This window comes from Rattus norvegicus, chromosome 9 (assembly GCF_036323735.1).
Source record: "Rattus norvegicus strain BN/NHsdMcwi chromosome 9, GRCr8, whole genome shotgun sequence".
In the NCBI taxonomy this organism is placed as follows: Eukaryota; Metazoa; Chordata; class Mammalia; order Rodentia; family Muridae; genus Rattus; species Rattus norvegicus.
The window spans coordinates 115,798,350-115,810,661 of NC_086027.1; the positions used below are offsets into that span (position 1 = coordinate 115,798,350).

Consider the following 12,312-nt stretch of genomic DNA (forward strand, 5'->3'; position numbering starts at 1 on the left):
TTTCAGCTCTGAGCTTGATTATTTCCTGCTGTCTACTCCTCTTGGGTATATTTACTTCTTTTTGTTAGAGAGTTTTTAGGTGTGCTGTCAAGCTGTTAGTGTAGGGTCTCTCCAGTTTCACTTTGGAGGCACAGAGCCAAGGGTTTTCCTCTTAGCACTGCTTTCATGTGTCCCATAAGTTTGGGTATGTTGTGCCTCAAGTCATTAAATTCTAAAACGTCTTTAATTTCTTTCTTTCTTTCTTCCTTGACCAGGTTATCATTGAGTAGAGCATAGTTCAGCTTCCATGTGCATGCGTGTTTTCTGTTGTTTTTGCTGTTACTGAAGACCAGCCTTAGTCTGTGGTGATCTGGTAGGCTGCATGGGGTTATTTCCATCTTTTTGAGACCTGTTTTCTGACAGATTATATGGTCAATTTTGGAGAAGGTACCATGAGGTGCTGAGAAGAATATACAGCAAGCCAGTAGCCAACCTAAAAAATAAATAGAGAAACTTGAAGTAATCCCACTAAAATCAGGGATTAGACAAGGCTGCTCACTCTCTCCCTATCTATTCAATATAGTACTTGAAGTCCTATCCAGAGCAATTAGACAACAAAAAGCAACCAAAGGGGTCAAATTGGAAAGGAAGAAGTCAAAATATAATTATTTGCAGGTGATATGATAGTATACTTAAGTGACCCCAAAAATTCCACCAACGAACTCCTAAACCTGATAAACAACTTCAGCAAAGTGTCGGGGTATAAAATTAACTCAAACAAATCAGTAGCCTTCCTCTACTCAAAGGCTAAACAGGCTGAGAAAGAAATTAGGGAAAGGACACCCTTCACAATAGTCACAAATAATATAAAATACCTTGGTGTGACTCTAACCAAGCAAGTAAAAGATCTGAATGACAAGAACTGCAAGTCTTTGAAGAAAAATTGAAGAAGATCTCAGAAGATGGAAAGACCTCCCATGCTCATGGGTTGGCAGGATTAATAAAGTAAAAATGGCCATCTTGCCAAAAGCCATCTACAGATTCAATGCTATCCCCATCAAAATTCCAACTCAATTCTTCATAGAGTTAGAAAGAGCAATTTGCAAATTCATTTGAAATAACAAAAAACCCAGGATAGTGAAAACTGTCCTCAACAAGAAGAATTTCTGGGGGAATTACCATCCCAGACCTCAAGATGTATCACAGAGCAATATTGATAAAAACTGTATGTTATTGATACAGACAGGCTTATCAATGGAATAGAATTGAAGACCCACATACCTCTTGCCATTTGATCTTTGACCAAGGTGCTAAAACCATCCAGTGGAAAAAAGATAGTGGTGCTGGTTCAATTGGCAATCAGCATGTAGAAGAATGCAAATCGATCCATTCTTATCATATTGTACAAAGATGAAATCCAAGTGGGTCAAAGACCTCCCTATATTCTCAAACCACATGAAGCTCAAGAAGAAGTAAGACCAACGTGTGGATGCTTCAGTCTTCCTTAGAAGGGAGAACAAAAATACTCACAGGAGGAAAAACGGAGACAAAGTGTGGTGCAGAGACTGAATGAAAGGCCATCCAGAGACTAACTCTTCTGGGGATCCAGTACATATACAGCCACCAAACCCAGACAATATTGCAGATGCCAAGAAGTGCATGCTGACAGGAGACTCATATAGCTGTCTCCTGAGAGGCTCTGCCAGAGCCTTACTGGTACAGAGGTGGATGCTCACAGCCAACCATTGAACTCAGAACAGGGTCCCTAGTGGAGAAGTTAAAGAAAGAACTGAAAGAGCTGGAGGGGTTTGCAACCCCATAAGAAAAACAGCAATATCAACCAACCAGACCCCCCAGAGCTCCCAGGGACTAAACTACTGTCCCAAGAATACATGGGGATGGACCTATGGCTCTAGCTGCATACGTAGCAGAGGATGGCCTTGTCCAGCATCAATGGGAGAGGAGGCTCTTGGTCCGGCCAAGGATCAACACCCCAGTGTAGGGGAATGTCAGGGCAGGGAGGTGGGAGGGAGTAGGTGCATGGGAGAGCACCCTTACAGAAGTTTCTGGAGGGGGACCCAGGAAAGGGGGTAACATTTGAAATGTAAATTAAAAAAATCCAATAAAAGAAAACAATGTCAGACAAAAAAATCCCAGACACACTGAAACTAATAGAAGAGAAAATGGGGAAGAGCCTGAAATACATAGGCGCAGGGGAAATTTTCTTGAACAGAACACCAATGGCTTTTGCTCGACAAATGAGACCTCATAAAACTGCAAAGTTTCTGTAAGGCAAAAGACACTGTTATTAGGACAAAATGGTAACCAAGAGACTATGAAAAGATCTTTACCAATCCTTCATTTGATAGAGGGCAAATATCTAATATATACAAAGAACTCAAGAAGTTAGATTCCAAAGAACCAAATAATTCTATTAAATGGGGTACAGAGCTAAACAAAAAATTCTCAACTGAGGAATATTGAATGGCTGAGAAGCATCCAAAGAAATGTTCGACATCTTTAGTCATCAGAGAAATGCAAATCAAAACAACCCTGAGATTCTACCTCACACCAGTGAGAATGGCTAAGATAAAAAAAAAAACTCAGGTGACAGCAGATGCTGGCGAGGATGTGGAGAAAAAGGAACACTCCTCCATTGTTGGTGGGATTGCAAATGCGTACAACCACTCTGGAAATCAGTCTGGTGGTTCCTCAGAAAATTGTACATAGTACTACCTAAGGACAAGCTATACCACTTCTGGGTATACCCAAAAGATGCTCCAGCATATAACAAGGACACGTGCTCCACTTTGTTCATAGCAGCCTTATTTATAATATCCAGAAGCTGGAAAGAACCCAGATGCCCTTCAACAGAGAAATGGATACAGAAAATGTGGTACATCCACACAATGGAGTACTACTCAGTTATTAAAAAAAACAATGCCTTCATGAAATTCTTAAGCAAATGGATGAAACTAGAAATATCCTGAGCAAGGTAATCCAGTCACAAAAGAACACACATGGTATTCACTCACTGATAAGTGCATATTAGCCCCAAAGTTCGGATTACCCAAGATACAATTCACAGACCATATGAAGCTCAAGAAGGAAGACCAAAATGTGGATGCTTCAGTCCTTCTTAGAAGGAGGAACAAAATACTCAAGGGAGGAAATACAGGGACAAAGAGTGAAGCAGGGACTGAATGAAAGACCATCCAGAGCCTGCTCCACCTGAGGATCCATATGCAGTCACCAAACCCAGTCACCACTGCTGATGCCAAGAAGTGCTTGCTGACAGGAGCATGATATGGATGTCTCCTGAGAGGCTCTGCCAGAGCCCTACTGATAGAGATGAGGATGCCTGCAGCTAACCATCAGACTGAGCACAGGGTCTCCAATAGAGGAGTTAGAGAAAGGACTGAAGGAGCTGAAGGGTTTTGCAACCCCATAGGAAGAACAACAATATCAACCAACCAAACCCCCGAGCTCCCAGGGACTAAACCACCAACCAAAGAGTACACAAGGAGGGACCCATGGCTCCAGCAGCATATGTAGCAGAGGATGGCATTGTCTGGCATCAATAGGAGGAAAAGTCCTTGGTCCTGTGTAGGCTTATTTCCCCAGTGTAGGGCAATGCCAGAGTGTTGAGGTGGGGATGGGTAGGTGGGAGGGGGAGCATCTTGATAAAAGCAGTGAGAGGGGAGATGGGAGAAGAGGGAACTGGGAAAGTGGATAACATTTGAAACCCAAATACATAAAGTATCCAATAAAACAAATAAATAAACATTTACATTTTCTTATTCCTAGAATGTACATCTTTAAAAAAGAATCACCCTTTATTCTTTCACACATTCTTATCTCTCATGGTTATTGGAAGTGCAATGTGTTAGTTTAATAAATTAGATTTTTTTTTAAAACTTTATCATCTTGTGAGGTTGAGTACATTCAGGATTGACTCAGCCATCACTGTCTGGGCTTCCCACACACTGTCAACCTCTATGTCACTGAGGGTATCAATATTGAACACTTCTTAAAGGAGCGGTTTAATAGTGTCCCCAGCCTTTCTTCTAAGGCGTTGTTATTCATTCTGTCTCACATTCTGCCAATGTCTTCAGACGTTTGTTTGAACGGCTAGGGTGTCTCCTATCCTTTCTTCAACTGTCCTGCTAATAGCATGCAGGCCACAGCAGCTAGGATTAAGACTGTTCTCCTCAATCACCAGGCACAGAGCCGAGTCAGCACACGGGGGAGCAATGGTCGAGCAAGGGCTATTCTCTGTCTGACTGTAGCCCACGACCCTTCTGAGTTGGGATGCATTGAAATGTACGTAGTGTGCTTTGCTGTTCACCAAATGTGTGGTGACTTTGGATTGTATTAGGGCATACTTTATATCTGGCTTTTTGATGCTTGGCATGGTCTTTATTTCTAGCCACAGGCAATGCGTGTCTTCTTGCAGACAGAATGGAGAGAAAATGCTATTTTAATACACTATTTGGTATTAATCCTTGACACTCGCGGGTTATGGGAAGATTATTGTAGCATTATCGAGTGATTAGGAAATAAGCATCTTTGTCCCTGAAAGAGGATAGACACAAGTATGTCCTGTTTTCACTACTGGCCTCTCATAAGTAGTGTTGCACTGCAAGTTCTAGCAGCATGCGTGTGACCATTCCTCCTCCCCAATGTTCCACATGACCTATGTATCTGAGTGTTCCTCCCCACCATCCTCCACATGACCTATGTATGTGAGCATTCCCTTCTCCCATCCTCACATGATCCATGTATATGAGCTTTCCCCTCCTCCATCTTCACATGACCTATGTATATGAGTGTCCCGTCCCCCATCCTCCACATGATCTATGCATGTGAATGCTCCTTCCCCATCCTCCACATGATCTATTTATGTGAGCATTCCCCTCCCCTGTCCTACACATGATCTATGTATGCATTTCTCCTCCTCATCCTCACCATGATCTATGTATGTGAGTATTCCTCCTCCATTCTCCACATGATCTATGTATGTGAGTGTTCCTCATCTTCCACATGATCTATGTATGTGACTGCTCCTTCCCCATCCTCCACATGATCTATATATGTGAGCTTTCTCCTCCCCCATCCTCCATATGATCTATGTATGTGAGCATTCCTCATCCTCCACATGATCTATGTATGTGAGTATTCCTCCTCCATTCTCCACATGATCTATGTATGTGAGTGTTCCTCATCTTACACATGATCTATGTATGTGACTGCTCCTTCCTCATCCTCCACATGATCTATGTATGTGAGCTTTCTCCTCCCCCATCCTCCATATGATCTATATATGTGAGCGTTCCTCATCCTCCACATGATCTATGTATGTGAGTGCTCCTTCCCAATCCTCCACATGATCTATGTATGTGAGTGTCCTCTCCCCCTCCTCCACATGATCTATATATGTGAGCTTTCTCTTCCCTCATCCTCCATATGATCTATGTATGTGAGTGTTCCTCATCCTCCACATGATCTATGTATGTGAGTGCTCCTTCCCAATCCTCCACATGATCTATGTATGTGAGTGTCCCCTCCCCATCCTCCACATGATCCATGTATGTGACCGTTCCTCCCGCATCCTACATGTGATCTTTCATCACAAATTGTTGCTGCTTTTAGTATCAAAATCTGACTTCCTTTTGCCTATGCATCTTTCAAAACTCATTTATTATCACTATTATCAATTTTATTTTAAAAATTCAACTGACACCTCTATTGTATTTTTCCTTTTTTCTTTTGGTTCCAGTACTCTGTCTTTTGCCAGAGCACCTTCAAATGTGTAAACTTGGACAGTCTTCCTGGCTCAGCCTTTCAGATAATGTATCCATGAGCAGATGTAATCGTGCCTGAGTTAACTGACACTTTTAGTTTCTGGCATCTTTTGATTACTTGAATGTTGTAAATGTCAATATTATTGTACTTCTATTAATGGATTTCAAATAAACAGAATAAAAATAATTTTGTTTCAAATAGCTTACAATTTTGAGAGACCTTTTGTGTAGTTGGAAGACCTCTGGGCCATTATAAAATGAAGATTAGGCTTACAAAGTTGCACAGGGTTAATGAGTTAAGTAATAACTGGGCTTAGAATCCAACTAATCTTCAGTGTTTCGCAGAGAAACTGTTAAAGAATGACTGTGCTCTTGCGGTGGTTGTTGTCTTTGGTACTTTTTGGCTTTCAAACTTTTTATTAGACTTGACTCTTTTAGTTACAAAGATAGAAACACCGCTCAGACCAGCTTACGCAGGAAGAGAAGTTACTAAGCTCAAAAGCTGCAGAGCCTTAGGCAGGGATTGGATTATCTATGGCTGCATCTAGGGTCTCCTCACCCCAGACACTTGAGTCTGCCTTCCTCTAGGGTCTTCGGTCTCCCTGCCTCTGTCTTTACTTGATGGCTTATGCAGATTAGGCTTGTATTCAACTAACCTAACAGTCTGGAAAAAATTTCTTTGTGTATTTTCTCTACCAAGAATCCTAAAGTTGGTTGGTTTGGTTTGCTTCTGTGCCTATCCACGAACCCTGAGAGACCGAAGACCCTAGAGGAAGGCAGACTCAAGTGTCTGGGGTGAGGAGGTCCTAGATGCAGTCATAGATGATCCAATTACTGTGGTCATTAGGATGGGTTTCATTGAACCAGCCCTTTCCAGTTGCTTCTCTACCCTGAAACTCTGTGGTTTCCTAAGTTAAGTGTGGTTTTCCTAAGTTAAAAATCAACTAATTGTTCACTGGAGGTATACTCGGGCTGCTTAAACCTCCTGAGATCTCTAGGGAGAAGCCTGGTATTGTTTCTGATGCACAAACAAGGGGAAGTGAAAGCCAGAGTGGTTAATCAGAAAGTAAATTAGGGAAAGTTAGAGCCTGAAACTTGGCTCCGATTCACCAGCTACCAAGGTGACTGTCAGCATGATGAGAAGCCATGCCTGTTCCAATCCAAAGGGTGAGAAACTGATGGTGTCACAGGTACTGGCTGGGTGTCAAGAGTTCCCCGTGTGATCTCTGGTCTGAGAACACTTGTCAGTGAGCATTCTACTGGATTATGTGCCTCTGGGAAGCAGGGCATTGTCTCTCTATGAACTTCCCCATCTCTGCCTAGGTCTCCACCTGTAAACCTCCTTGGTAGATGTATGTTATGACGTCCAACTCACAGATCATCAAGGATCCTCCCGGTATCTTCTCTATCATAGTTTATGACACCAGATCTTCTGGGCTATTTGGGTGAATGTGTCATCTCTGAACTCCAGTTGACCAGTTTTCAGTTCTAAATAGAACATCTTTACATCTGTATGTATTTCATACTGCTTACTATTTTTCTATTCTTTTTCAATTTTTTACTTTTTTAGAGGAGTTTGGAGAATGTTGTTTCTGTTGTTGCTGCAGCTGTTGTTGTTGGTGGTAATGGTTTGTTCGTTCGTTTCAAGATTTCCCATTTTCATCTACTTCTTCGGGAGCTTCTGCATGCTGTTTTCTAACTTCAAAGAGGTGGAGAATGCTCAGGGCAACACACACATTTGCTTTTACAGTCCTCTTCACCTATTCTGTTTCCTGGAACTCGCCTTGTAGATCAAGATGGCTTTGAACTCGCAGAGATCATCCTGCCTCGACCTCCCAAGTTCTGGAACTAAAGGCACATGCTACCATGACTGGCTCCTCTTTGCCATTTTGATTAAAAAGATTTCCCAAACATCCATTCTTTGTAGCTTGCTTTTTCTGACTTTTATGCTAAAGACTGCCTCATGAATTATCTGATTACAATAATATTGAGCTCATCCTCAGTGAAGCTTTTTTTTTCCGTGCAGAGTTTGAACACATTTTGAGGCATTGATGCGCCACTATGGACCCGTTTTGTGGCTGTGGCTTTGCTATCTGCCTTGCTAGGCAAAGGGAGCTGGGTCCTCTTATCTGTACATGGTAAAGTCTGAGCTTCTGACTTTCCAGTGATCGTTTTCCTCAGTATTTTCATAGAGTTTTCCTTCCCTGTGCCTAAGCCAGTAAGTGGGAGCATCCCAATTCTTATTCAAGGAAGGGAAAAGCTTTTGGTAGTTCTTTGCTGTGTCCATAAAAACAGTTTTTAGCCCCAAATCATACGTGCAACACACAGCTTCTGTTTCAAAACATTACAACATTCCAAACATTACAACAGACAAACATTAAACACTCAAGGGCCTTGTCCATGTCCCATCGCCAAGAAGACATCGTCAATGCAGGTTTCATTTTCACGGATGGAGCCTTACTCTTCACTTTGTTTTAAGTTGGTGTGTAATACGTGTAATACTAAGACAAGGCACAGTAGTGTGGTCAGACGGGGGTCCTGAGAGGAAACTGAATGCGTGGAATAAACAACTTAGCATCTTCAAAAGGCAACACCATTTCTACGAAAATGGAAAGACTGTAGTGTTCAGAGGCTGATTTCCTCATCCTGATTTTTTTCTCTTGCTTTCACATTTCTGTCTTTTAATAATCTAGAACTTCCTCACATAACACATAACGAGAAATACATAGAGTGTTTTTCCTATCTTTTTAGTTTGCTTTCCCCCTATTGTTTAAAACGAGCCCAAACCCAGCTTTTTTTTTTTCTAGGTACTAGGACATTGTTTAACAACAACACAAAATCGGCATTAATTTATATAGGCATACAGATTTACAAACTTAAAATTTTATTTTCATTCTCAAAACATAGGGTTTTTAATAGCAATTTAACAAGAATCATAAGACGAACAGAAGAAATGAGAGCTTCTGTGAGGAAAGGAAGAAATGAGTTTTTGGCAATGTCAGAGTTCATCAAATAAATTTTAAAAACACTTTCAAAATAGATGCAGAATAGGAAGAATTGTGGCTCACAAAGACATCTACCTGCTCTTCCTTAGATCCATGGAACATCAAAATTGAAGTGTCAGCTAGAATTGATGTTAATTAGCTAATATTAAAACAGGGGGTAACTCTAATTATTCAGGTTCCCTGGTATAGTCACTAGGTTCCTGTAAACATTGGGGAGGGGAGTAAAGAATCGCTGAGTGTTCTCTTTAGAGAAGACTTGGCCAAATTTAGAAGATAAAGTAGGCGACCATGAGGCCAAGGACCTTTGACAGAGTCTGCAATTTGGAAAGGCAAAAAGAAAAGTGTTAATCCCCCTGTAGCCTGCAGAAAGAAGGGCAGCTCTGTCGAAGCCCTGATTTTAGCCTAACGAGACCCATGTAGAACTTTTGGTCCATATTACCTAAGGAAAAACATCTATGTTGTTTTAAAGCTCTGGGTTTGAGTTTATTTATTATAACACTGGTAGGAGATCAGTGCATGTAGTTTATGACTTGGGAATTCTATCCAACTGTGGCTCTAAAGAAAACTGAACTAAATGTACATTTTAGCAAAGAAATATCACAGAATGTTCAATTACCACTTTTATTGCCCTAAGCCTGAAAATGGCCCAAATACCTATCACCAAGAAAATGCAAGGACATACACACTCTACAATACTCTGTATGGTTAAGGCTGAACAGGTGCACGCAACGGTGCGGTGACTGTCACAAACAGGCTTCTACCAAAGCTGAGCAATGGGTAAGGACCAAGCACACCGCAAAATTCCATCTGCCCAGCAGCCCATCCTGTCAGGAGTTGGGATGACCCTCGAGAGTGCTCGATGGCGGGAATCCGCTAGCGATGTTCAGCCTCTTGGTCTGGGTGTTCATTACACAAGCTTAATTCATGAATGTATATCGAACTGTGTTCTTGCATGTGCTTTTCTTCACACATGTTACACTTCTGCCGAGGGATGGCAACGTCTCTACACACTTTGTGCCTTCCTTCACGGTCTGTTTTGTGAAGTGTGGCTGCATGAGGACGGTGGTTCACCTTGGTCTCAGTGCTTATGAGATTCCCATTGCTCCACCCCTGCTGGACTCCCCCCTCATCGCTATGGGAGTGAGGAAGTCTTTGTAGTCCAAGCTTTGATTTGCCTGATGAAAATTCAGATGAACCGTTTTCATGAGGGTCTGCTGCTGTTTAGGAGCAGGAAGGCACAGAAAGCAAATGGTTTGACATCTGCAAAACCTGGGTTTTCCCCATCCATTGGTCACCACGCCATTCCAAGGAGCCAGGACTCAGGGTTCAGAATGCCAGTGTATTTTGTGAGGGTTTCTCTGGAAGGTGATCTTTCTGAGCAGTACTTGGTGAGGTGATACTAGGAACATTTCATTCCACGAGAGGATTCAGCATGGCATTTGTGGAAAGTGTGCTATATATAGTGAGTTTAGTGTGCCCTCCATATGGCACACAATTTCCTTTTGTTTAAATATCACTACCTGACTGCTACCAGCTGCCCATGCAACCTTAGGTAAGCAATTTGTTTGTGCAAAGTCCTACTCTCAGAGAAAAGTACACACAGAAAGGACTCCTATCCATTTAGCACAAACTCTGCCTCCGTGCTGTTGCCGAAGAAGCAGTGACATTGTTTTAGAAACGGAGACAGTTAAGGTGTTCAGACTGGAGTTGGGACTTTCCTTGATGCTGTCACTTGGGCCAGTTCTGCCTCAGTGGGCTGTTGTGGAGCTGTGTGGTGCTTGAGAAAGGCTTAGTACACAGCAGTTGCAGGGAGCAAAAGAGGTTAAGTTTACCCAGGGGTCCAAGCTACTCTGGCTGTGATAAGTGGGTTTGAGGGAATGGTTTGGATGCCAAAGCCTTCAGAGGCTCACCCTCCAAATAAGGAGGCTTGGCGTTTGCATATAACTTACCCACACACTCCTATGTACTTAACACCATTGCTAGATCATGCACAGTACCTAAAACAGTTCTCGCAGGGCGTTGCGCATGGGTTCAGAGCAGTGCTTGGCACGTGGCACACTAAAGTTTTGCCCTAGGTTTGTATGCACTGTATGAGTGGACCCGGCATACGTGCTCTCCCCTGGGCACCCTGCCTCTTACTCTCTCTGCTCGACTGTATTTTATGGATTTTGAATGATGGGATGTGTTTCAATATTCTTACTGACTGTAAATGCTATGTGATATTCACAGCCAAGGAAATACTCATGTATGGTTTCCTATTGAGGGGTATTTAGGGTCTTGTGACATTTCCTCCACTACAGGTAAGTTCTATAGTGAACAGAGCAGGGGTTTTGCACATGCTGGAGTTGTTCTGTATGTCTAATACCTTTTGGATCATAGCTATCTAGAGCATTACCCCGGTTCAGCTTTATCAGACATTTCCAAGTACTTCATGGAGTAGCTGGACCAACCCCCATGGTTTCATCACTTTGTAGGTTTCCATCCTACCTCTGATCTCTCTCCTCATTGCTTTCAAATACTGGTGTGCGGGACATTTTCTTTTAATACGCATTACCTTCCATTGGTGGTTTTGTTTCATATGGTTATCATGTCTCTGCATTTTCCCAGTGTCCTTTCACAATTGTTTTTCTCTGAACAGAACCAATATGCATACTGTTAGGTCAGTTATTTATTGTGAGAGGTAAACTAGCACATCTAATGCTCAATGCTTGCCTCTTAACAAGATCTCTCAATACTGTCACCGGCGATGATAATGCTTACCAGGGCAACAGAACTTGAGAGGCATTTATTTTCCTTTTGCTGTTGTCTTTCCCTTGCTGAGCTCTGGAATCCTTTATCTCCCCGAAGGAAGCCACGATTCCTTTATGTGGAGAATGATATTATCCGGAGGGTAAAAGCGTGTCATCGTCGGTATGCTCAGTGCTACCGATGTGTCGGTCACTTCTCCCGAACCTCTGGTATGAGGTGGGGAGTGTGTGAACCCATCCCTTTAGGCTATACCTCCAGCCGCCATACTGACCCTAACGGGTGGGTAGCTGATGTGCATCTCTCTGCCCCTAGGAGCTCTGCTGATGCAGTGTCAGCAGGACAGACTTGTTCAGAGGAAGGGAAGGAGGCTTGATGAACAGGAGGAGACAGAAGAGGCAGTCCTCTCAGAGCCTGGGCTAGCATCGCGACATAGTAATTCATTTAGTTTCATTGTGACTCCCGTGAGGCAGTGGAGGGAAGTTATTAGAGGGATTTTGTAAGGTACAGACTTAATGCGCCGTAGCTGAACAAGGGCCACTGCAGCTTCTAATTGGGACTACACTGGCTGAGCAAGGGTGGAGATTGCGAACTTCTCTGTGTGGTGGGAGATGACACAACCAGGGGAAATCCCAATTATTTTCAGCCTGTGGGTGTCCCTCTCCCTGTGGCAGTATCATTTATTAATGTGTTTATTGTTTCTCTGGTAATTTGTAATTGTTGTTCAGATAATCATGTTTCCGTGCTTTCTTTCATATCCCATGGCCCTTCCATCTGCT

The 12,312-nt window shown here is 42.6% G+C and overlaps 1 protein-coding gene across 3 annotated transcripts in view; it reads left to right on the top strand.

Moving 5' to 3' along the window:
* The window catches only part of L3mbtl4 (L3MBTL histone methyl-lysine binding protein 4), a 452,873-nt gene that overhangs the window by 56,630 nt on the left and 383,931 nt on the right, over positions 1 to 12,312 (top strand). Inside the window, exon 1 of one of the 3 annotated variants that reach the window (XM_063267937.1) lies at positions 6,426 to 12,312. This exon is cut by the window's right edge and continues 5,350 nt beyond it. The exons of the other annotated variants lie outside the window; for them this stretch is intronic. The gene's annotated coding sequence lies outside the window, so the exon portion shown is untranslated. Of the gene's footprint in view, positions 1 to 6,425 lie in introns of those variants that run through there. 3 annotated transcript variants of the gene reach the window in all.